This window comes from Ranitomeya variabilis, chromosome 4, assembly GCF_051348905.1.
Source record: "Ranitomeya variabilis isolate aRanVar5 chromosome 4, aRanVar5.hap1, whole genome shotgun sequence".
In the NCBI taxonomy this organism is placed as follows: domain Eukaryota; kingdom Metazoa; phylum Chordata; class Amphibia; order Anura; family Dendrobatidae; genus Ranitomeya; species Ranitomeya variabilis.
In genome coordinates this window covers 149643125-149669936 of record NC_135235.1, presented here as the reverse complement: position 1 = coordinate 149669936, position 26812 = coordinate 149643125, and the positions used below count along the sequence as shown (strand labels likewise).

The following is a 26812-nucleotide window of genomic DNA, read 5'->3' as shown; positions in this document are numbered from 1 at the left end:
CCTTCCGAGCTCTCCCGTGCGTCCAAAAAGGGGTTTACCCCAACATATGGGGTATCAGCGTACTAGGGACAAATTGAACAACAACTTCTGGGGTCCAAGTTCTCTTGTTATCCTTGGGAAAATAAAAATTTGGGGGGCTAAAAATCATTTTTGTGGGAAAAAAAATATGTTTTATTTTCACGGCTCTGCGTTGTAAACTGTAGTGAAACACTTGGGGGTTCAAAGTTCTCACAACACATCTAGATAAGTTCCTTGGGAGGTCTAGTTTCCAATATGGGGTCACTTGTGGGGGGTTTGTACTATTTGGGTACATCAGGGGCTCTGCAAATGCAACGTGACGCCTGCAGACCAATCCATTTAAGTCTGAATTCCAAATGGCGCTCCTTCCCTTCCGAGCTCTGTCATGCGCCCAAACAGTGGTTCCCCCCCACATAGGGGGTATCAGCGTACTCAGGACAAATTGGACAACAACTTTTAGGGTCCAATTTATCCTGATACCCTTGTGAAAATACAAAACTGGGGGCTAAATTTCATTTTTGTGAAAAAAAAAAAAAAAATTATTTTCACGGCTCTGCGTTATAAACTGTAGTGAAACACTTGGGGGTTCAAAGCTCTCAAAACACATCTAGATAAGTTCCTTAGGGGGTCTACTTTCCAAAATGGTGTCACTTGTGGGGGGGTTTAATGTTTAGGCACATCAGGGGCTCTCCAAACGCAACATGGCATCCCATCTCAATTCCAGTCAATTTTGCATTGAAAAGTCAAATGGCGCTCCTTCCCTTCTGAGCTCTGCCCTGCGCCCAAACAATGGTTTACACCCACATATGGGGTATCAGTGTACTCAGGACAAATTGCACAACAATTTTTGGGGTCCAATTTCTTCTCTTACCCTTGGGAAAATAAAAAATTGGGGGTGAAAAGATCATTTTTGTGAAAAAATATGATTTTTTATTTTTACGGCTCTGCATTATAAACTTCTGTAAAGCACTTGTTGGGTCAAAGTGCTCACCACACATCTAGATAAGTTCCTTAGGGGGTCTACTTTCCAAAATGGTGTCACTTGTTAGGGGTTTCAATGTTTAGGCACATCAAGGGCTCTCTAAATGCAACATGGCGTCCCATCTCAATTCCAGTCAATTTTGCATTGAAAAGTCAAATGGCGCTCCTTCCCTTCCGAGCTCTGCCCTGCACCCAAACAATGGTTTACACCCACATATGGGGTATCAGCGTACTCAGGACAAATTGCACAACAATTTTTGGGGTCCAATTTTTTCTCTCACCCTTGGGAAAATAAAAAATTTGGGGTGAAAAGATAATTTTTGTGAAAAAATATGATTTTTTATTTTTACGGCTCTGCATTATAAACTTCTGTAAAGCACTTGTTGGGTCAAAGTGCTCACCACACATCTAGATAAGTTCCTTAGGGGGTCTACTTTCCAAAATGGTGTCACTTGTGGGGGGTTTCAATGTTTAGGCACATCAGGGGCTCTCCAAATGCAACATGGCGTCCCATCTCAATTCCAGTCAATTTTGCATTGAAAAGTCAAATGGCGCTCCTTTGCTTCCAAGCTCTGCCATGCGCCCAAACTGTGGTTTACCCCCACATATGGGGTATCAGCGTACTCAGGACAAATTGTACAACAACTTTTGGGGTCTATTTTCTCCTGTTACCCTTGGTAAAATAAAACAAATTGGAGCTGAAATAAATTTTGTGTGAAAAAAAGTTAAATGTTCATTTTTATTTAAACATTCCAAAAATTCCTGTGAAACACCTGAAGGGTTAATAAACTTCTTGAAAGTGGTTTTGAGTACCTTGAGGGGTGCAGTTTTTAGAATGGTGTCACACTTGGGTATTTTCTATCATATAGACCCGTCAAAATGACTTCAAATGAGATGTGGTCCCTAAAAAAAAATGGTGTTGTAAAAATGAGAAATTGCTGGTCAACTTTTAACCCTTATAACTCCGTCACAAAAAAAAATTTTGGTTCCAAAATTGTGCTGATGTAAAGTAGACATGTGGGAAATGTTATTTATTAAGTATTTTGTGTGACATATGTCTGTGATTTAAGGGCATAAAAATTCAAAGTTGGAAAATTGCGAAATTTTCAAAATTTTCGCCAAATATTCGTTTTTTTCACAAATAAACGCAAGTTATATCGAAGAAATTTTACCACTAACATGAAGTACAATATGTCATGAGAAAACAATGTCAGAATCGCCAAGATCCGTTGAAGCGTTCCAGAGTTATAACCTCATAAAGGGACAGTGGTCAGAATTGTAAAAATTGGCCCGGTCATTAACGTGCAAACCACCCTCGGGGCTTAAGGGGTTAAGTGTCACTATGACATTAGAGGCTTCATGACAATATGGATGCTATTGACACCAGAGAATGTGTGACCAATTATGGGTATACCGAGGAGGTATATCGGAGCACTTTACCCATGTCCTCGGGACTTTCCTACCTGCTGGATCTATTACTCTCCAATCTCCCATCTCCATGGTTACATAAAATACACACACGTGACTCACCCTGATGTACGCATCTTAGATCTGACCGTCTTGCCCAGGAGGGGGGAATTGGAGTTTTCACCAGTTTGAGACAAGTTTTCCCTTGTGGAAAACCTCCCTTTGTAGCTGGACTTTGACAATTCCAGACTTTGACACCGATCCAGCGATGTGTTCACTTGTAACCAGGGTAAATATCGGGTTACTAAGCGCAGGGCCGCGCTTAGTAACCCGATATTTACCCTGGTTACCATTGTAAAAGTAAAAAAAAAAAAAAACCAGTACATACTCACATTCTGATGTCTGTCACGTTCCCCGGCGTCCACAGGGTTAAAACTGCTTTCGGCAGGAGCGCTGCTAATGCACGCGCTCCGGCCGAGAGCTTCCCTGCACTGACTGTCAGCGCCGGCCATAAAGCAGAACACAGCGGTGACGTCACCGCTGTTACTGCCGGCACTGACACATTCAGTGCAGGGAAGCTCTCGGCAGCAGCGCGTGCATTAGCACCCGGGTAACCAGGGTAAATATCGGGTTACTAAGCGCGGCCCTGCACTTAGTAACCCGATGTTTACCCTGGTTACCCGGGTGCTGCAGGGGGACTTCGGCATCGTTGAAGACAGTTTCATCGATGCCGAAGTCGTTCCCCTGATCGTTGGTCGCTGGAGAGCTGTCTGTGTGACAGCTCCCCAGCGACCACACGACTTACCAACGATCACGGCCAGGTCGTATCCCTGGTCGTGATCGTTGGTAAATCGTTTAGTGTAACTCCAGCTTTAGACTGGAGACATCTTATTTATTTACTTTGTCTAAGGAACAAAAGACAGTAAGTGAGCTCATTGCCAAACCGCCTGAGCAAGAAGTATTTTTATTTAAAGGAGTGTATAATATTGAAGAAAAAAACGCTATGTTCCTGAATCAGCCGCACTTGTTGGAAAAAAAATGTTTGAATTACATTTCAGCTGGAATACTGGAAACAATAACTAGAGAAATATTGATTGAGGCTCCTCCATCACACTACTAAAAACGGTCTATCCGCTAATTTTCCTGAAGACGTGTGCAAGTTTAGCTTCTGTTTCCGTTCTAGCTTTGTTTTGATGAGTTTTGTGACGATAGAATACATAGGTTTGATGATCCCCCTACATTAATGTTTATAACGTGTAATTGCTATACATCCACAGATGACAATTTACCTCTACAAAATGAAGACGTCTTCATGTCATATCAATTTTCCATTATGGTAGAATTTAGGCAACTCAAGCTATGGAAGAGTCACCAAATTACATCCTCGTCCCAACTAAATAATGCTTGTATTATACAGCAAACGATCAATAGCTAAGGCAATATGCATGCATTTAATATATCCAGAAAGGACTAGAAAAGCAGCCAAGCTGTCTTACAGCAGATAAATTGCTTGCATCTTTAACATTAGGTACGCAGGTCGTGCGGATGTATACGGATGCTGCCGCATGCGTCGTTTTGACGATGCGGAAGAAAAAAAAAAATGCTACAGGCTGCGTCCTACGCTGGTCGCCGCATCGTCAAAACGACGCATGCGGCAGCATCCGCATACAGCCGCACGACCTGCGTACCTAATGTTAACCCCTTAATGACCGCCGATATGTCTTTTAACGGCGGCCGCTAAGGGTACTTAAACCACAGCGCCGTTAATTAACGGCGCTGTGGAAAAAGTGAATAGCGCCCCCCAGAGTCAGATTTTCTCTGAGGTCACGGTTGCCGAGGGTAGCCGAGACCCCAGAGAACATGATTCGGGGGGGGGGGGGGGTTTACCAACCCCCGAGTTGCGATCGCCGGTAATTAACAGTTTACCAGCGGTCGCAACAAAAAAAAAAAAAACGCGTTTTGCCATTTAATTTCTCTGTCCTCCGATGTGATCGCAAATCGGAGGACAGAGAAATGGGGCCCCCGCCCCCGATACTCACCTATCTCCCCCGGTGCTCCTCGTGGCTCCCGATGGGCGCCGCCATCTTTTTCCGGGGAAAAAATGGCGGGCGCATGCGCAGTGCGCCCGGAAGATCTTTGGGGTCTCGGCTGCCGGGGATAGCCGAGACCCCAAAGAACATGATCGGTGTCGGTTTTTACCGACCCCTGTTTTGCGATCGCACATCAGAGGACAGAGAAATAGGGGGATTCGGGGACCCTGTTATGCTTACCTGTGTCCCTGGGTCCTCCTGCTTCTTCTGCTGGCCGCCGGCTTCTTGCTCCGGTAAGAAAATGGCGGGTGCATGCGCAGTGCGCCCGCCATGATCTGCCGGCCGGCAGAGGAAGATTATTCCACTTGTTTTATTTTGGTCACTGTGAGATCCTATCACAGTGATCAAAATAAAAAAAATAGTAAATAACCTCCCCCTTTATCACCCCCTTAGTAAGGAAAAAATAATAAAATTTAAAAAATGTATGAATTTCTATTTTCCAATTAGGGTTAGGGGTAGGGTTAGGGTATGTGCACACGTAGAATGGTTCTCTGCGGATTTTTCCGCAGCGGATTTGATAAATCCGCAGGGCCAAAACGCTGCGTTTTTCCTGTCGATTTATCACGGATGTACTGCGGTTTTTGTGCGGATTCCCTTACGGTTTTCTATTATGGAGCAGGTGTAAAACCGCTGCGGAATCCGCAGAAAGAATGGACATGCTGCGGAATGTAAACCGCTGCGTTTCCGCGTGTTTTTTTCCACAGCATGGACACAGCGTTTTATGTTTCCAATAGGTTTACATTGTACTGTAAACTCACGGGAAACTGCTGCGGACCCGCAGCTGCGGAAACGCTGCGGATCCGCAGCAAAATCCGCAACGTGTGCACATAGCCTTAGGGTTAGGGCTAGGGTTAGAGCTAGGATTAGGGTTAGGGTTGGGGATAGGTTTAGGGCTAAAGTTAGGGTTTAGGCTAAAGTTAGGGTTAGGGCTAGGGTTAGAGTTGGGATTAGGGTTTGGATTAGGGTTGGCATTAGGGTTACATTTGGGATTAGGGTTAGGTTTGGGATTAGGGTTAAGGCTAGGGTTGGGATTAGGGATAGGGGTGTATTGGGATTAGGGTTAAGTTTTGAGGTTAGGGTTGAGATTAGGATTATGGATCGGGTTGGGATTAGGGTTAGGGTTGGAGTTAGAATTGGGAGTTTCCACTGTTTAGGTACATCAGGGGGTCTCTAAACGCCACAGCCAATTTTGCGCTCAAAAAGTCAAATGGTGCTGCTTCCCTTCTGAGCTCTACCGTGCGCCCAAACAGTGATTTACTCCCACATATGGGACATCAGCGTACTCGGGATAAATTCGACAACAACTTTTAGGGTCCAATTTCTCCTGTTACCCTTGTGAAAATAAAAACTTGGGGGCTAAAAAATCTTTTTTGTGGAAAAAAAAATATTTTTTATTTTCATGACTCTGCATTATAAACTTCTGTGAAGCACTTGAGCATTCAAAGTTCTCAACACACATCTAGATAAGTTCTTTGGGGGTTCTAGTTTCCAAAATGGGGTCACATGCGGGGGGTTTCTACTGTTTAGGTACATTTGGGGCTCTGCAAATGCAACATAATGCCCGCAGACCATTCTATCAAAGTCTGCATTCCAAAACGGTGCTCCTTCCCTTCCGAGCTCAGCCATGCGCCCAAACAGTGGTCCCCCCCACATATGGGGTATCAGTGTACTCAGGACAAATTGGACAACAACTTTTGGGGTCCAATTTCTCTGGTTACCCTTGTGAAAATAAAAATTTGGGGGCTAAAAAAATCTTTTTTGTGGAAAAATATTTTTTTTTTTATTTTCACGACTCTGCATTATAAACTTCTGTGAAGCACTTGGGCATTCAAAGTTCTCACAACACATCTAGATAAGTTCCTTGGGGGGTCTAGTTTCCAAAATGAGGTCACTTGTGGGGGGGTTTCTACTGTTTAGGTGCATCGGGGGCTCTGCAAACGCAACATAACACCCGCAGACCATTCTATCAAAGTCTGCATTCCAAAACGGCGCTCCTTCCCTTCTGTGCTCTGCCATGCGCCCAAACAGTGGTTTATCCCCCACATATGGGGTATCAGCCTACTCAGCATAAATTGCACAATACATTTTGGGGGCCAATTTCTCCTGTTACCCTTGTGAAAGTAAAAATTTGGGGGTGAAAAGATCATTTTTGTGGAAAAAATATGATTTTTTTATTTTCATGGCTCTACATTATAAACTTTTGTGAAGCAGTTGGGGTTCATAGTTCTCAGCACACATCTAGATAAGCTCTTTGGGGGGTCTAATTTCCAAAATGGGGTCACTTGTGGGGGGTTTCTACTGTTTAGGTACATCAGGAGCTCTGCAAATGCAACATGACACCCGCAGACCATCCGATCAAAGTCTGCATTCCAAGCGGCGCTCCTTCCCTTCCGAGCCCTGATGGGTGCCCAAACAGTGCCCCCCCCCCCCACATATGGGGTATCAGCGTACTCAGGACAAACTGGTCAACAGATTTTGGGGTCCAATGTCTCCTGTTACCCTTGAGAAAATAAAAAATTGCAGGCTAAAAAAATCATTTTTGAGGGAAAAAAAGGATTTTTTATTTTTACGGCTCTACGTTATAAATTTCTGTGAAGCACTTGGGGGTTTAAAGTGCTCACCACACATCTAGATAAGTTCCTTAAGGGGTCTAGTTTCCAAAATGGTGTCACTTGTGGGTGCTTCCACTGTTTAGGCACATCAGGGGCTCTCCAAACGCGACATGGCGTCCGATCTCAATTCCAGCCAATTCTACATTGAAAAAGTAAAATGGCATTCCTTCTCTTCCAAGCTCTGCGGTGCGCCCAAACAGTGGTTTACCCCACATATGGGGTATCGGCGTATTCGGGAGAAATTGCACAACAAAATGTATGGTTACATTTCTGTTTTTACACTTGAGAAAATAAAAAAATATGGTTCTGAATTAAAATGTTTGCAAAAAAAGTTAAATGTTCATTTTTTCCTTCCACATTGTTTCAGTTCCTGTGAAGCACGTAAAGGGTTAATAAACTTCTTGAATGTGGTTTTGAGCACCTTGAGGGGTGCAGTATTTAGAATGGTGTCACACTTGGTTATTTTCTATCATATAGACCCCTCAAAATGACTTCAAATGTGATGTGGTCCCTAAAAAAAAATAGTGTTGTAAAAATGAGAAATTGCTGGTCAAATTTTAACCCTTATAACTCCCTAACAAAAAAAAATTTTGTTTCCAAAATTGTGCTGATGTAAAGTAGACATGTGGGAAATGTTATTTATTAACTATTTTGTGTGACATATCTCTGATTAAAGGGCATAAAAATACAAAGTTTGAAAATTGCAAAATTTTAAACATTTTCGCCATATTTCCATTTTTTTCATAAATAATCGCAAGTAATATCGAAGAAATGTTACAACTAATATGAAGCACAATATGTCACGAAAAAACTGTCTCAGAATCAGCGGGATCCGTTAAAGCGTTCCAGAGTTATAACCTCATAAAGTGACAGTGGTCAGAATTGTAAAAATTGGCTCGGTCACTAAGGAGTTAAAGATAGGTACGGAGGCCGCATGCAGAAGTAGGCGGAGCTAGCGGCGGAGGTGCGGCCGAGGGCGGGGCTTCACGGAGGAAGTCCGCAGCCTGCCGCAGATCAGGTAAACGCTAGTGTGAAACTAGCCTGAAAGGTTAGTTCCATTTTCTCTCGTGTATTGGAAAATGGTTATTAAAACAAGCACTTTTGTAATTTACTTTTTATTCAAATTCTTCTCAGTTAGAAATCCATTTTTTTATGTTTTTCTTCTCATTACAAAGCCACTGTCTTAGTGGTTGCCTAACATGTGCAGTGCTTACAAGCCCCTTTTTATTGAGCTTGTAAGCACTGAACTAAAGCTGGCAAGGATCACTGGAGTGTGCAGTTATCTCCTGATCTCCGCCAGCTTCAGTGCCACTGCACTTCCAATGTTACAGAGGCAAAGGTGCCTCATCCAGCAGCATCGGGAGCACACAGTTCAGCCAAGTGACTCGACAATGCCGCTAGATCAAAGTGTCAAACAGAAGAACCTGACCCTCAGAAGACAGCCGTCAGCTGGCTAGGAAGCGGTGAGCGCCTGAACAGACATAGGACCACTGTTAACGGTTAGGTTTCTGACTCTCACACCAGTTTATGACCAAAACTATGTTATGGAAAGAATAAAATAAAAATCAATGATGGATGAAACTTTAAGTTCCTCTTAAGGACTCATGAAACCAATATTGTCATGGAGGTGGGTGTGAAATTCAGGCATCAATAGATATTGATGAGACATCACAATGCAGTCCCCAGAATTGATGGTAAAACCTTATCTGTGAATACTATCTGTACATTGTTCTATGAAGTTCATATTTCCAAGGACTTTGCTATAAATCCACATTTGCCCTTTTAGTCTAAAAAGTCTACAATCATTTGTCCATTTCCACTTACATGAATGGGGCTGAAACACTAAATTATTCTGCATTTATTATATTTGGTAACATAAATACAACAACTTGGCAAAAACTACAAATATAGCAGATGCGCTATGGAAAAAAGCAGGCATTAGTCTGGTTAAATTCATGATGTTGTAATTTTAGCTCCGGTAATTGCATGGATAAATCTTCAGAAATAAGCAGTGGCTTTTTACCCTTTAAAATGAATCATGATTGACCTGATCCCTGTAACAATACAAGGTCAATGGCTCTGGGATAGAATATACCATGACAGCAGCAGTAAAACATATATAATATTATATAGGAACAAGAAACAGATTTAAGAAATATTTTACATCCACATAAGGTGTTAGAATGTTTAAAATGCCAAATAGAAATCTTTAGAATTACATTACAAAATGATCATTACACAGAATGTAAGAAGTTCAGGAGTGCATGGTTCTTTTGGACTCCTAACTATTCACAGTTTGGGCCAGCAGCATGGTCGTGCCACTTGTCTGAACTGTGCGCTCTCCGAGGCTACAAGCGCCATTAGAGGAGTGCAGAGGGATTACAACTGGACAGATCCCACACGCCACATTCCGAGACACGCTTGCAGACTCTAAAGCAAAGAGTCTGAACGTGCAAGCTACCATACTTGCCTAGAAAATTGGCCACTTAGGACAGACTGCAGGGTGGCCAGTAACTGACTGTGAGCGCCGGCCGGCCGTAAAGTAAAAGCAGAGCACAGCGGTGACGTCACCACTGTGCTGTGCTTTACGGCCGGCCGGCGCTCACAGTCAGTGCGGAAAGCAGACGGCCAGGGACCTGACGGACATCAGAAGGTGAGTATGTACTGTTTTTTTTTTACATTTACAATGGTAACCAGGGTAAATATCGGGTTACTAAGCGCGGCCCTGAACTTAGTAACCCGATATTTACCCTGGTTACCATTGTAAAACATTGCTGGCATCGTTGCTTTTGCTGTCAAACACGACGATACACGCCGATCTGACGACCAAATAAAGTTCTGGACTTTTAGCAACGACCAGCGATATCACAGCAGGATCCAGATCACTGCTGCGTGTCAAACACAACGATATCGCTATCCAGGACGCTGCAACGTCACGGATCGCTATCGTTATCGTTGCAAAGTCGTTTAGTGTGAAGGTACCTATACTCACCTTCTCCATTATTTCTTACTACAATTAGATAAGGTACCTTCACACTAAACGACTTTGCAACGAGAACGACAACGATCCGTGACGTTGCAGCGTCCTGGATAGCGATATCGTTGTGTTTGACACGCAGCAGTGATCTGGATCCTGCTGTGATATCGCTGGTCGTTGCTGAAAGTCCAGAACTTTATTTGGTCGTCAGATCGGAGTGTATCGTCGTGTTTGACAGCAAAAGCAATGATGCCAGCAATGTTTTACAATGGTAACCAGGGTAAATATCAGGTTACTAAGCGCAGGGCCGCGCTTAGTAACCCGATATTTACCCTGGTTACCATTGTAAAAGTAAAAAAAAAAAAAAAACACTACATACTCACCCTCTGATGTCTGTCACGTCCCCCGGCGTCCGCGCTGCTGCTCAGAGCTTCCTGCAATGAATGTGTCAGTGCCGGCCGTAAAGCAAAGCACAGCGGTGACGTCACTGCTGTGCTTAGGGCCGGCGCTTACACAGTGCAGGGAAGCTGAAGGCGAGGGACGCGACAGACACGGCAATGTAAGTATGTAGTGTTTGGTGTTTTTTTACATTTACAATGGTAACCAGGGTAAATATCAGGTTACTAAGCGCAGGGCCGCGCTTAGTAACCCGATATTTACCCTGGTTACCATTGTAAAAGTAAAAAAAAAAAAAAAACACTACATACTCACCCTCTGATGTCTGTCACGTCCCCCGGCGTCCGCGCTGCTGCTCAGAGCTTCCTGCAATTAATGTGTCAGTGCCGGCCGTAAAGCAAAGCACAGCGGTGACGTCACTGCTGTGCTTAGGGCCGGCGCTTACACAGTGCAGGGAAGCTGAAGGCGAGGGACGCGACAGACACGGCAATGTAAGTATGTAGTGTTTGGTGTTTTTTTACATTTACACTGGTAACCAGGGTAAACATCGGGTTACTAAGCGCGTCCCTGCGCTTAGTAACCCGATGTTTACCCTGGTTACCCGGGGACTTCGGCATCGTTGGTCGCTGGAGAGCTGTCTGTGTGACAGCTCTCCAGCGACCACACAGCGACGCTGCAGCGATCGGCATCGTTGTCGATATCGCTGCAGCGTCGCTTAATGTGACGGTACCTTTAGATAGCGCCACATTTTTCTCCTTTAGGAACTTCAATACTATTCAGAAAATAATCTGCAGATTGTCAACTGTGTGTTTTGCTCTGCGTTTTTCACCATTCACCTCACTCAAATCAATAAAAAAAGCAGGGCAAAAACGTGGGTTTTTGCAGCTGCGTTTTTAGTGATAACAAATGCAGAAATGTTGTGTAACTTTTACTCAAGGTGTGCACATGCCCTTTAGGATACGTTACCACGTTCAGGAATGTATGCAACGTCAAACCCGCAGCAGCCAGATGCTACAGCAAAGTGGATGGGATTTATAGAAACCCCATGTCCATTATGCGACTGTGCACCCGCAGATAAACCGCGGAGACTGACATACAGCGCGTCTTTCAAGGCTGCAGCATGTCAATTTGTCTTGTGGAGACGCCAGTCTCTGCAACAGAAATGTCAGCAATACAATGTTTGAACTCTGTAAATCCGCACGGTTCAATGAACTTATACAGATTTACCTGTGTCCAATAGAATGCAGCAAAAATACTCTGCGTCCTAAGCACTGCTACTTCTGGAACATTCTGGAACATGGGCACGTAGTCTTACTGCGCCAAATGTCTGGTAGCAACAGCTCTCAATTGCCAATAAGAGACATTCATATTATAACTACTGAAATATAAGTAACTACAAAATTATAAAGACTCACAAGGTGCAAAAACATTGCCAGCACGAGTGACCTAGCAAACTATAAGGGCTTGTTCACACGCTTCATTTTTGCCACCAGTGTTATTTTGAAATCTTTAACATGACAATTCTTTCAGCGTTTTTCACAAATTCAAATAAATTGGAAAAGAACGCAGTTATCACATCAAAACTGCACACGCAAAAACGTATGCATTTTATGCAGTGTTGTCCTGCCATTTGTTGCAGAAAATACTGCTGCAAAGTGTGCACACAGACTAAAGTTCCCATGCTCATATGTTACTAGCCAACAAAAAATCTATTACACAAGCTGTAAAATTGTGTGCCATATTTTTACATCAGATTGTGTAGTCCGCATCACTTGAAGAATGAGCAAATTGCTTGTTAGTCGGGTGAAATAATCTTTCATTCTGAACGCAAGATCATTGTTCTCAGTAGCACATCTCCCTGTGTAAACAGGCCCTGTGCTGCCGAGAACAACAGCTTATGTACGCTGAACAATTTATTGTAGATCGAGCAGTGAGTGTTTAAACCCAGTCCGTGGCAGACAAGCATGGTATGTTGCCAGTCGCTGGTCATTCGGCACTGCATCGCACAGTGTAAGCAGACTGCTACCACATAGATCCCCCTAGCTGTACCTACAGTGGCGGACAAGATATTAACTGCATGATTCTGGGAACAAGGGCACATCATCTGCTGATAATCTCAAGGTCATAGACAGGAAGAGAAAGTTATCTGCATCATGGACTGCTCACCATTAGCTTCCCTATAATACAGCCAGCATTGCAACTAAACATCTATACCATAGCACTGCGCAGACACAAGGAAGGGAGGCCACAACTGCACAGGATAACCTACCGTAATAGGTCACTTATTGACTAGTACTGCACCTTCAGTACAAGGATATCTGGACAGTTTCCAAGCAAATGTGTGTCAAAAAAATAAACAACTCCAACTATTGAATCTTGAGCTCCAGGACACAACTCCAAGGGTACTGTCACACAGTGCAATTTTGATCGCTACGACGGCACGATTCGTGACGTTCTAGCGATATCGTTACGATATCGTTGTGTCTGACACGCTACTGCGATCCGGATCCCCGCTGAGAATCGTACGTCGTAGCAGATCGTTTGAAACTTTCTTTCATCGTCTAGTGTCCCGCTGTGGCGGCATGATTGCATCGTGTGACACAGGTTGTATACGATGTGCGCACAGTAACCAACGGCTTCTACATCGCAAATACGTCATGAAATTATCGCTCCAGCGCAGTGTATTGCAACGTGTGACCGCAGTATACGACGCTGGAGCGATAATTATACGACGCTGCAACGTCACGAATCGTGCCGTCGTAGCGATCAAAATTGCACTGTGTGACAGTACCCCAAGAATCACAGCATTACCACTTCATGGAGCAACTTCTATATAACAAGGATCTGATGCAAAAATGAGAAGGTAACGTCTCTTACAGATAGCTGTCCACATTAATATGTAGAAAATCAGAAAGAAATCACTTTCCATGCCATCATTCCAATACTTTGGTTTCATATGTGAAGTAAGCTGTTACGTCTACCAAGCTTTATATTGTTAATATTTAAAGCCTTAAGAACTACTTGAACTAGAAAAAAAAATCACTTCACAACTTTTTAGTATAAACTTCATCAGAAGTCAGACACGGACGACTTCATTTCAATCTACGATGTTTTGTGATTTGTGGCTTAAGATGATCGCTCTTAAAGGGAACCTGTCACCCCCAAAATGGAAGTTGAGCTAAGCCCACCAACATCGAGCTTATCTACAGCATTCTGGAATGCTGTAGATAAGCCCTTGATGTATCCTGAAAGATGAGAAAAAGAGGTTATATTATACTCACCCGGGGCGGGCGGTCCGATCCGATGGGCGTTGCGGTCTGGGGCCTCCCATCTTCTTACGATGACTTGACGTCCTCTTCTTGTATTCACGCTGCGGCTCCGACACAGGCGTACTTTGTCTGCCCTGTTGAGTGCAGAGCAAAGTACTGCAGTGCGCAGGCGCCTGGAAAGGTCAGAGAGGCCCAGCACCTGCGCACTGCAGTACTTTGCTCTGACCTCAACAGGGCAGACAAAGTACGCCTGTGTCGGAGCCGCAGTGTGAAGACAAGAAGAGGACGTCATCGTAAGAAGATGGGAGGCCCCGGACTGGACCACGACACCTATTGGACCATAACAGGACCGGGACCGCCCCTGGGTAAGTATAATCTAACCTCTTGTTCTCATCTTTTAGGATACATAGGGGGGCTTATCTACAGCATTCCAGAATGCTGTAGATAAGCCTGATGTTGGTGGGCTTAGCTCACCTTCGATTTTGAGGGTGACAGGTTCCCTAAAAGAGCAACTGTCGTTTTAATCTTTATTCCATAAGTCGGTCTTTCACTGAATACAGATTTTACCTCAGAATTGAGAATTTTGCTAATGACCAATTCTGGAAGAGAACAAAGCAGATTTCTCTGGTAAGAATAAGAAACTTTGCAATATATTCTGTGTGTACTATTACTTTATGAAAAATTAAATGATGGATACGCTTTAAATGTTTACCCAGTGAATGATCGTTTTTGTTGAAAGCATTTATTTCACAAAATTTTATTTGAAGTGTACAGCAATAATATAATGTACAGTGGTATATAAAAGTTTGGACACCCCTGCTCAAAATTACTGTTATTGTGAACAGTTAAGCAAGTTGAAGATTAAATGATCTCTAAGGTTAAGTTCAGATGTTGTGTTTTTACTGCTTTTTTCTGCAGGCAAAACCTGCTCTCTAAGCAGTAAAGAAGTTGCTTACAAGCAGGTTTTGCTGCGTTTTGTTGGTCTCTTGTGCATGCTGATAAGGTTTAGCGCCCCCCCCAAAAAAAAAAAATCATGATGCAACTTCCTTAACGGTTTTGCACAAAAAACGCAGCAAAACCTGATATCTGCCTTTTTTGCACTTACTCATTGCTTTCTATGGGTGAAAAAATGCTGAAAGATGTGACATGCTGCAGTTTGAAAAAAAACATTGTGTGCATGATATTTATGAAATCTCAGCTTTTGTTTATACAGTAAATGTAGATAAAATAAATCTATGAGGGAGGAAAATTGGTTTAATGTAAATAGTTTGTACTAGGTTTGTTTTTCCCTGTAAATTTTTTACATTTCAATAAAAAAAAATAGTAACAAAATTTGCATTAAAAACTGCAGCAAAAACACAAAAGTGTGAACATAGCCTCAAGTTAAATATGACAGCTGCTTTGTATTTTATGCAAAAAAAAAAATGAGTGATGAGCAAACGTCTCAGATAACGTCTTATCCGAGAATCTGGGAATGCTTGAATATTATGTTCCAGTCTCTGCTGCTGAATGATTTGCGGACACATGTGGGAATAGCCTGTTCCGCAATCCCCACATGCATTAAAGCTGTCTAACAGCCGCAAATCATGCAGCAGCAGAGACTGGAACATAATATTCACGCACTCCCAGATGCTGCAAAATTTCCATATGATTGAAAGTCTTTATTCACATCCGGCAAAGTAAATGGACAAGACAAAATATTCCAACATTTCGGCTCTTGGGCCTTTATCAAGGATGTCTATTTACAAAATAGTGGAGAAAAGGAAAAAAGAAACAAGGGTCCAAATAAACAGAAGCATATTAAAAATATATCATATCAAGAGCTTATCAAATATCCATCTCAAAACATGTATCAAAAAGTACATGACCTGTCATAAAACAAATCTCTCACATACAAAATGGTGGGAATCTTCTTTGCAGAGAATGTTTAAATCCATTTGAAAACATTTAATCAAAAAGGAAGAAGCCAATAGTCTTATACTGTATAAATCAATCTAAAACGACCAGGCTGAGGTACAGTATATCAAAAACTGAGCCATTATTATCTCCAGGATTCACATAGTGTAAACATACATAGTAAAGAGATACCACACAGACCCAAAGAGTAGTGACTGCAGCAGCGACAAAACTGCAGAAATGTTCCACTTTTCCTGCTAGCAAATAGCTCACACTGAAATCTCCCAATATACGTGCAGAAAATCATATATAAACTGCTCAAAAAAATAAAGGGAACACTTAAACAACAGAATATAACTCCAAGTAAATCAAACTTCTGTGAAATCAAACTGTCCACTAAAGGTACCGTCACATTAAGCGACGCTGCAGCGATATAGACAACGATGCCGATCGCTGCAGCGTCGCTGTTTCGTCGTTGTGTGGTCGCTGGAGAGCTGTCACACAGACAGCTCTCCAGCGACCAACGATGCCGAAGTCCCCGGGTAACCAGGGTAAACATCGGGTTACCCTGGTTACCAGTGTAAATGTAAAAAAAAAAAAAAACACTACATAATTACATTCCGGTGCCTGTCGCGTCCCCCGGCGTCCGCTTCCCTGCACTGTGTAAGCGCCGGCCCTAAAGCAGAGCGGTGACGTCACCACTGTGCTCTGCTTTACGGCCGGCACTGACACAGTCTGTGCAGGAAGCTCTGAGCAGCAGCGCGGACGCCGGGGGACGTGACACACATCAGAAGGTGAGTATGTAGTGTTTTTTTTTTTACTTTTACAATGGTAACCAGGGTAAATATCGGGTTACTAAGCGCGGCCCTGCGCTTAGTAACCCGATATTTACCCTGGTTACCATTGTAAAACATTGCTGGCATCGTTGCTTTTGCTGTCAAACACAACGATACATGCCGATCTGACGACCAAATAAAGTTCTGGACTTCTAGCTCCGACCAACGATATCACAGCAGGATCCAGATCACTGCTGCGTGTCAAACACAACGATATCGCTATCCAGGACGCTGCAACGTCACGGATCGCTATCGTTATCATTGGAAAGTTGGTCAGTGTGAAGGTACCTTTAGGAAGCAACACTGTTTGACAATCAATTTCACATGCTGTTGTGCAAATAAAATAGATAACATGGAAATTATTGGCAATTATCAAGACACACTCAATAAAGCAGTGGTTCTGCAGGTGGGGACCACAGACCACATCTCAGTACCAATGCTTTCTGGCTGATGTTTTGGTCACTTTTGAATGTTGGTTGTGCTTTCACACTTGTGGTAGCATGAGACAGACTCTACAACCCACACAAGTGGCTCAGGTAGTGCAGCTCATCCAGGGTGGCACATAAATGCGAGCTGTGGCAAGAAGGTTTGCTGTGTCTGTCAGCATAGTGTCCAGAGGCTGGAGGCGCTACCAGCAGACAGGCCAGTACACCAGGAGATGTGGAGGGGGCCATAGGAGGGCAACAACCCAGCAGCAGGACCGCTACCTCAGCCTTTGTGCAAGGAGAAACAGGAGGAGCACTGCAGGGGGCCTGCAAAATGACCTCCAGCAGGCCACAAATGTGCATGTGTCTGCACAAACGGTTAGAAACCAACTCCATGAGGTTGGTCTGAGTGCTCGACGTCCACAGATGGGGGTTGTGCTCACAGCCCAACACCGTGCAGGACGCTTGGCATTTGCCACAGAACACCAGGATTGGCAAATTCGCAACTGGCGCCCTGTGCTCTTTACAGATGAAAGCAGGTTCACACTGAGCACATGTGACAGACGTGACAGAGTCTGGAGACGCTGTGGAGAGCGATCTGCTGCCTGCAACATCCTTCATCGTGACCGGTTTGGCAGTGGGTCAGTAATGGTGTGGGGTGGCATTTCTTTGGAGAGCCGCACAGCCCTCCATGTGCTCGCCAGAGGAAGCCTGACTGCCATTAGGTACGGAGATGAGATCCTCAGACCCATTGTGAGATCATATGATGGTGCAGTTGGCCCTGGGTTCCTCCTAATGCAGGACAATGCCAGACCTCATGTGGCTGGAGTGTGTCAGCAGTTCCTGCAAGATGAAGGCATTGAAGCTATGGACTGGCCCGCCCGTTCCCCAGACCTGAATCTGATTGAACACATCTAGGACATCATATCTCACACTATCCACCAACGTCACATTGCACCAGACTGTCCAGGTGTTGGCGGATGCTTTAGCCCAGGTCTGGGAGGAGATCCCTCAGTAGACCATCCGCAGCCTCATCAGGAGCATGCCCAGGCATTGTAGGGAGGTCATAAAGGCACGTGGAGGTCACACACACACTACTGAGCATCATTTCCTTGTCTTGAGGCATTTCCACTGAAGTTGGATCAGCCTGTAACTTCATTTTCCACTTTGATTTTGAGCATCATTCCAACCCCAAACCTCCGTGGGATATTACCTGTGGTTTACGTTGATCATTTTTAGGTTTAATTGTTCTCAACACATTCCACTATGTAATGAGTAAAGATTTACAACTGGAATATTTCATTCAGTGATATCTAGGATGTGGGATTTTAGTGTTCCCTTTATTATTTGAGCGGTGTATATAGCTATCTATCTCATGGTACACAAAATATATTGTGGACATGGAAAAAAAGTCAAACTTTTACCTTTGTACAGGATTTTTCCTCCTCTAACATTCTTTTAATGCCACAGCCTAAGGAAAATGTCAGCCAACAGAGAGTGGGTGGTTAGACATTTAACCCTACTGTTAAGTAACAAACCATGGCACATAAGCCATCCATGAGATCAGAAGTCTGGAACACCACTGCACTTTAATTACCGTATATACTCGAGTATAAGCCGAGATTTTCAGCCCAAATTTTTGGGCTGAAAGTGCCCCTCTCGGCTTATACCCGAGTCATGATCGGTGGTGGGGTCGGCGGGTGAGGACTGTCATATACTAACCTAGTTCCGGCGTTCCTGTCGCTCCCCCTGCCCGTCCCACGGTCTCCGGGTGCCGCAGCCTCTTCCCCTGAGCGGTCACGTGGGACCGCTCATTAGAGAAATGAATAGGCTGCTCCACCTCCCATAGGGGCGGAGCCGCCTATTCATTTCTCTAATGAAGCGGTAACGGTGACCGCTGATAGAGGAAGAGGCTGCGGCACCGAAGACCAGCTGTCTGGGGGAAGGAGCGGGACGCCGGGAGCAGGTAAGTATCGCATATTTACCTTCCCTCGTTCCACACGCCGGGGCGCCGCTCTGTCTTCCCGGCGTCTCTCTCTCTGCACTGACTGTGCAGGTCAGAGGGCGCGATGACGCATATAGTGTGCGCGCCGCCCTCTGCCTGATCAGTCAGTGCGGAGAGACGCCGGGACGGGACGTGAGGAGCTGCAAGCAAGAGAGGTGAGTATGTGTTGTTTTTTTTTATTGCAGCAGCAGCAGCAGCAATGGCACAGCTTTATGTGGAGTATCTATGGGGCAACGGTGCAGAGCACTATATGGCACAGCTATGGGGCAACGGTGCAGAGCACTATATGGCACAGCTATGGGGCAACGGTGCAGAGCACTATATATATGGCACAGCTATGGGGCAACGGTGCAGAGCACTATATATATGGCACAGCTATGGGGCAACGGTGCAGAGCATTATATATATGGCATAGCTATGGGGCAACGGTGCAGAACACTATATGGCACAGCTATGGGGCAATGGTGCAGAGCATTATATATATGGCACAGCTATGGGGCAACGGTGCAGAGCATTATATATATGGCATAGCTATGGGGCAACGGTGCAGAACACTATATGGCACAGCTATGGGGCAATGGTGCAGAGCATTATATATATGGCACAGCTATGGGGCAACGGTGCAGAGCACTATATGGCACAGCTATGGGGCAACGGTGCAGAGCACTATATGGCACAGCTATGGGGCAACGGTGCAGAGCACTATATATATGGCACAGCTATGGGGCAACGGTGCAGAGCATTATATATATGGCACAGCTATGGGGCAACGGTGCAGAGCATTATATATATGGCATAGCTATGGGGCAACGGTGCAGAACACTATATGGCACAGCTATGGGGCAATGGTGCAGAGCACTATATATATGGCACAGCTATGGGGCAACGGTGCAGAGCACTATATGGCACAGCTATGGGGCAATGGTGCAGAGCACTATATATATGGCACAGCTATGGGGCAACGGTGCAGAGCACTATATGGCACAGCTATGGGGCAATGGTGCAGAGCACTATATATATGGCACAGCTATGGGGCAACGGTGCAGAGCACTATATGGCACAGCTATGGGGCAATGGTGCAGAGCACTATATATAGCACAGCTATGGGGCAACGGTGCAGAGCACTATATGGCACAGCTATGGGGCAATGGTGCAGAGCACTATATATAGCACAGCTATGGGGCAACGGTGCAGAGCACTATATGGCACAGCTATGGGGCAATGGTGCAGAGCACTATATGGCACAGCTATGGGGCAACGGTGCAGAGCACTTTATATATGGCACAGCTATGGGGCAACGGTGCAGAGCATTATATATATGGCACAGCTATGGGGCAACGGTGCAGAGCATTATATATATGGCACAGCTATGGGGCAACGGTGCAGAGCACTATATATATGGCACAGCTATGGGGCAATGGTGCAGAGCACTATATATATGGCACAGCTATGGGGCAACGGTGCAGAGCACGATATGGCACAGCTATGGGGCAATGGTGCAGAGCACTATATATATGGCACAGCTATGGGGCAACGGTGCAGAGCATTATATATATGGCACAGCTATCTATGGGGCAACGGTGCAGAGCATTGTATATATGGCACAGCTTTATGTGGAGCATCTATGGGGCCATAATGAACGGTGCAGAGCATTATATGTGGCACAGTTTTATGTGGAGCATCTATGGGGCCATAATGAACGGTGCAGAGCATTATATGTGGCACAGTTTTATGTGGAGCATCTATGGGGCCATAATGAACGGTATGGAGCATCTATTTTTAATTTTGAAATTCACCGGTAGCTGCTGCATTTTCCACCCTAGGCTTATACTCGAGTCAATACGTTTTCCCAGTTTTTTGTGGCAAAATTAGGAGGGTCGGCTTATACTCGGGTCGGCTTATACTCGAGTATATACGGTACCTGTATTATTCGGATTTGTAAAGTGCAGCAGAACGTTTGCACTATGAAACATTATATATTATTTTTCATTACTTCGTGTTTTTTTTAAATGGATTCCACAATGGATATTTAAAAGGGGCCATCAAGGATTTACATTAAAAAAAAAAAAAAAACTCTCTCAAAGAAAGTGTGTGATAAAATAATCAGCACTCATTTTAACGCACCACCACTCCGGTGATCACACTAGTCTTTGTAGCCATGCCCCGCAGCGATGACCTACCAAACATACACAGGACTGCTGCAGCCAATCGCTGGAATAAGAAGATTCTTTTAAGCGTTTTGTTAGCACTTTTTCTGGTATTTGTAGGTGCAGAGCAGCTCAAATGCCAGAAAAAAAACGCAGTGTGATCATATCCCAAAAGTGGTTAAATGATACTCATGTGAGGTTCGACAAGATCTGTGCTCATTAACCCACTGTGCGCTCACATGTTAACACTCCACATTGTCTCAACAGGAACAAACATGTGTAAAGGAATATAGACCTGATGGGAGCTAAGGATAGTGCCAGCCCTGACCAGATCTGATGCAAGCCAGTATTCCACCGATGCCCATTGCCCATTAATACGAATGTCCTGTATATTGTATGCAACTCACCGGCACTTTCTCTATGGGTTGATATATTTAGTATATAGTGAATGAACCTCTAATGAACGCATAAAAAAAAAAATAGCTAAGGAATACACAGACAACTACTTACTAGATTCTATTTCTTATACTGTGTGGACAATACGAATAAAGCAGATTCATCACTGACAGCTCCTGCCATTACACCAACAACAAGCGAGCCTGTGATGAATTTGTGCCCCTGTCAGAGATGCCATCATTGGTAACACATGAGAGCAACCCATCAGGAGCATCATCCCAGGGAATCAGCCGGCGGAAGCCAAGCCTGACCCCCTGTACAGTACTGCCGCACCACAAGTAGCACAATGACCACACTTTCAATAGGGGAATACTTCTATCAGTAGCATACCCCAGGAAAAGAGGTTTTGCATCATTGAATAAGAAAGGATACAAGTTAACAGGGAAACTAAAAAAAACACATTCATCTTTTATTGTTATTGTATTTCCCAAATATTTAAGGCCATGTGCACACGTTCAGGATTTTTCGCATTTTTTTCACGTTTTTTCGCTATAAAAACGCGAAAAAAACGCTTACATATGCCTCCTATTATTTACAGGGTATTCCGCATTTTTTTGTGCAAATGTTGCATTTTTTTCCGCAAAAAAATCGCATCGCGGAAAAAAAGCAACATGTTCATTAAAAATGCGGAATTGCGGGGATTCCGCACACCTAGGAGTGCATTGATCTGCTTACTTCCCGCACGGGGCTGTGCCCACCATGCGGGAAGTAAGCAGATTATGTGCGGTTGGTACCCAGGGTGGAGGAGAGGAGACTCTCCTCCATGGACTGGGAACCATATAAATAGTTAAAAAAAAGAATTAAAATAAAAAATAGTCATATACTCACCCTCTGATGGCCCCCGAAGTGTTCCCGCCTCTCCGGTGCATGCTCTCTCTTCCGTTCCTATAGATGGTGTGGTTCAGGACCTGTGATGACGTCGCTCTCTTGTGATTGGTCGCGTGACCGCTCATGTGACTCACGTGACCAATCACAAGCCGCGATGTCATCGAAGGTCCTGAACCACACCGGCATCTATAGGAACGGACGCCGCTGAGGAGATTGGCTGTCTGCAGAGGGTGAGTATAACCATTTTTTAATTTTTTTTTATTAATTTTTAAACATTCTATCTTTTACTATAGATGCTGCATAAGCAGCATCTATAGTAAAAAGTTGGTCACACTTGTCAAACAGTATGTTTGACAAGTGTGACCAACTTGTCAGTCAGTTTTCCAAGCGATGCTACAGATCGCTTGGAAAACTTTAGCATTCTGCAAGCTAATTGCGCTTGCAGAATGCTAAAAAAACCGAGAAAAAAACGCAAAAAAAAAAAAACGCAAAAAAAAAAAATGCGGATTTCTTGCAGAAAATTTCCGGTTTTCTTCAGGAAATTTCTGCAAGGTATCCGGACGTGTGCGCATACCCTAAAGTGGATCAATCACCAGAATTCACAAAAAAGGATACATACATTAACAATCTCACATATCTGACCAGCCTGGTATGCTCACTTTGTAACTCCATGTCAGAACGGCTGTATAATACTTATTATAACAAGATTTTTTTTTCTTTTCATGTAAAATGCTATATCAATTTGAGGATTATACAGCTATTCTGACATAGATCTGCAAAGTAAGTACACCAGCCTCATTGGGTATTAGGCATCTATTCAATAATGCATTCAGCTTCTCTTGTGAAATCTAGTAAATAATCTGCTTTAAAGCAAAGTCTGCAATTAATATTGTGCATGTTAGGGTATGTACACACGCTGCGGATCCGCAGCAGTTTCCCATGCGTTTACAGTATAATGTAAACCTATGGAAAACGAAATCCGCAGTGCACATGCTGAGGAAAAAAAACGCGTGGAAACGCGGGTTTACACCTGCTCCAATAGAAAACTGCAGGTGTAAACCCGCAGCGGAATCCGCAATAGAAACCGCGATAAATCCGCAGGAAAAATCCGCAGCCCTCACACATACGTGTGCACATACCATTAAACTTTATATTTTCGCACAAGTTAGTTTGTTTTGTTTTTTTAGAAACTGTACGTGACGATTTCATAGTCACTGTCACCGAGCTTTTCCAGACTACTAAAAGGCAGAACCAAGAGAGGGCATATTACTATATAATTAGGATTGATCACTAGTAGATGGATATTATTTAACATCAAGGAACCCCAAAGGCAGATATAACTAAAAAAAAAGCTGAGCAGAGCATTCAAGAATAAAGGGCTTTCATCATGGATATTTTGATGTTTCTGCAGCAAGTTGAAAAAAACATCACTTAAACCTTAAACTACCGCACAATTTCTAGCAGACAAAACAGCGCCCCTAAGGCTACTTTCACACTAGCGTCGTGTGACGTACGTCGCAATCCGTCGTTTTGTGAAAAAAACGGATCCTGCAAATGTGCTTGCAGGATGCGTTTTTTCCCATACACTTGTATTAGCGACGGTTCGCCACACGTCGCATCCGTCATGCGACGGATGCGTCGTGTTTTGGCGGACCGTCGGCACGAAAAAACATTTCATGTAAAGTTTTTTGGCACGTCGTGTCCGCCATTTCCAACCGCGCATGAGCAGCCAGAACTCCGCCCCCTCCTCCCCAGACATCACAATGGGGCAGCAGATGCGTTGAAAAACTGCATCCACTGCCTCCGTTGTGCTTTTATTTCACAGTATGCGTTGGCCCGACGCACAGCGGCGGACCCGTACCAACGCTAGTGTGAAAGTAGCCTTATTTGTGAAGCTTCAGCTACTAGTAGACATGTGGCTCTAATGGGAATGCAGTGTAAGTTCACACTAAGTGTTTTTTTTCAGCTTTTTTTTCGCAGGTTTTGCTTGCTGCAGTTTTGGCACGCTAGATTTTTCTCTTGGGCATGCTGATAAAGTTTACTGTTAAAATAAAAGTCCTATTCTATAGAATCAGGTTTTGGCACAAAAAACGCAGCAAAACCTGATGATATCTGAGCCATTCATTTCAATGGGTGAAAAACGCAGACAGAAGTGACATGCAAAAAACACGCAAAGCACAAAATCCTGATGACAAAAAAACAAGCTGTGTGCATGAGATTCCTGAAATCTCAGACTCTGCTGGTACTGTAAAACGCAGATGAAAATTTGCATTAAAAACGCTGCAAAAAACGCCCTGTGTGAACTTAGCCACTCAGTTTTTTCATTAGCATAAAATGCTTGGTTTTCATGGTGTTTTCTAATCTTTTTCAAATCATATATAGAAATCTCAGGTCAAAACTAGATTCGGATTCGGGTCTGAATACGATCGGCAGCGAATATTATTTTTGCAATATTCGTCGAACCCAGCCAAATTGTCAGAGTCAATGGGAGCAGAAATTACCAAATAAGTTCGGAACCGATCATGAAAAATTTGGCACAAATAGGGCACCAATATGGCAAATTCAGATTCGCTCAACTCTAGTAAAAACCCAATACAAGGAGCAGGGGATGCAAGTTCTAGATGGGAAACCAGAAAATTAACCATTGATTGACAACAGATCTATAGGGGCATTTACCCCTAATCAGCGCCTACAGACAGGTTGATTGGCGATCGTTTAATGACATGTTTAGTCAGGCTGAGCAGAACTCTATGGGCTCACCGTCAGGACTCCGCTGTGTTGTCTGCCCAAGCAGTCATCGCACGACCGCAGGTATGTGATCTGCATGTGTCAACTAGCTTCTCTTAATGGACAATTCAGAGAATAAAGTTGTTAGTTGGCTTCTGACCAGCAATGTAAGATGCATACTTGTAGTCATGTGAATCGCTGGAGCAGGCAACAGAGCGGAATCCTGACACTGAGCATGCTGCACGTTATCGTTACTCAGCCTCTCCATGCTACACAGGCATCTAATCATTTCCTTAGAACTTCCTCTAACACCTACAGTGGATGAGCTCCGGGAATAATGCGGCTCCTGACCAGGTAGTGGCTGGGTCTGCACCCCGTTCACCTGCATAGGGCAGAGCCGTCTAGAGCGCTGTCCAGGGGGACGCCAGGCTTCACTCTTGTATCATCCAGGTACATGCCAATGGCTAGATACCCAACACATAGATGTCCTGACACTGATCAGCACAAGGGACGTGCTGTCCGTACCGTGCTGTGGAGTATGACGGCGCTATACGCTAAACTAAGTGTCGGCATCTATCATAGTGGGAAAAAGAATGGGCACAAAAGTCGACTTTTTTCTTAAGATGGATAGACAAATGATTAGAGCTTATGGCCACACCGGCCACACCACCAGGAGCCACCGGCTACAACACAGGCCGTGGCCCTCATGTTCTATCACTCAGTGCGGTTCTCAACAGCAAAACCCCATAAGTATGTCCGCCACATAACGAGGAACCGCACAGCAACATCTGTGCCCGAGAAATGTTCAGCGAGACGTCGGTGCAGACACTGCGGGGCTACAAGGGGTTAATGGCTGGCCATCAGCCTCACCTGCGGCCAGTCCCGTGAGTGGCCCGGCAGTAATGCCGCCATACAGTGCGCTGACCCTACTGCAACATGCTGCTTAACCCCTACATGAGCACAACTAACTGAAAGGGACGTGTAGAGAAGCCTGGCCGGGCGCCCGCAAGCTCTCTGGTGGCCCGGAGTCCCCTGCTCCCCTGCAGCCTGTATTGTGTGCACGCAGGCCTGCACATAGGTAAGGCTCGGTCCCTCCTCCCCGCACAATCCCTCCGGGATAACGCACAACTTCTAGCCGGCGCCTGTATATCAGCGCAGCGCTCACCCGACCCTTCCGGCCTCCATGCTCGGTCCTCTCCGCCGCTCCGATAAATCCTCCCCGGCGTTACACCACACACTTCTCGCTCGTAGCCGCCGCCGTCTGCCTCTATTCAGTCCCTCACACCTCTCACTGCGCGCTCCCGCTGCTCCGTGCACGTGCCCGCCACGCACAACACCGCAAAACAGGGGCGGAGACGCGCGTGCGATGACGTCACCAGCGCTGTCCCAATACGCTCCAGAGGGAGCGCGATTAACCCCCTGCTGCCAGTCCGGAGCAGAGCGGAAGTGATTCTGCGCGATCGGTGGAAACGACACACATGCTCAGAGGTTCTGCTGCTAGTCCTTGTAGTAACACACTGTGGGCTGCTCCTGGACACACATGCTCAGAGAGTCTGCTGCTCCTGGACGCACATGCTCAGAGGTTCTGCTGCTCCTGGACGCACATGCTCAGAGGTTCTGCTGCTCCTGGACGCACATGCTCAGAGGTTCTGCTGCTCCTGGACGCACATGCTCAGAGGTTCTGCTGCTAGTCCTTGTAGTATAAATATATATAATTTGGCCTGCACTCTAAATTTAGATTG

At 44.7% G+C, this 26812-nt stretch overlaps 1 protein-coding gene across 4 annotated transcripts in view; it reads right to left on the bottom strand.

Annotated features, from left to right (window-relative positions):
• The window catches only part of BMPR1A (bone morphogenetic protein receptor type 1A), a 149041-nt gene extending 122588 nt beyond the window's left edge, over nt 1-26453 (bottom strand). For 2 of the 4 annotated variants that reach the window (XM_077259321.1, XM_077259322.1), the window contains exon 1: nt 26236-26393. The gene's annotated coding sequence lies outside the window, so the exon portion shown is untranslated. Of the gene's footprint in view, nt 1-26235 lie in introns of all 4 variants that reach the window. The other 2 variants (XM_077259325.1, XM_077259324.1) reach the window with 2 other exon arrangements.
• Between the last annotated feature and the right edge of the window lie 359 nt (nt 26454-26812).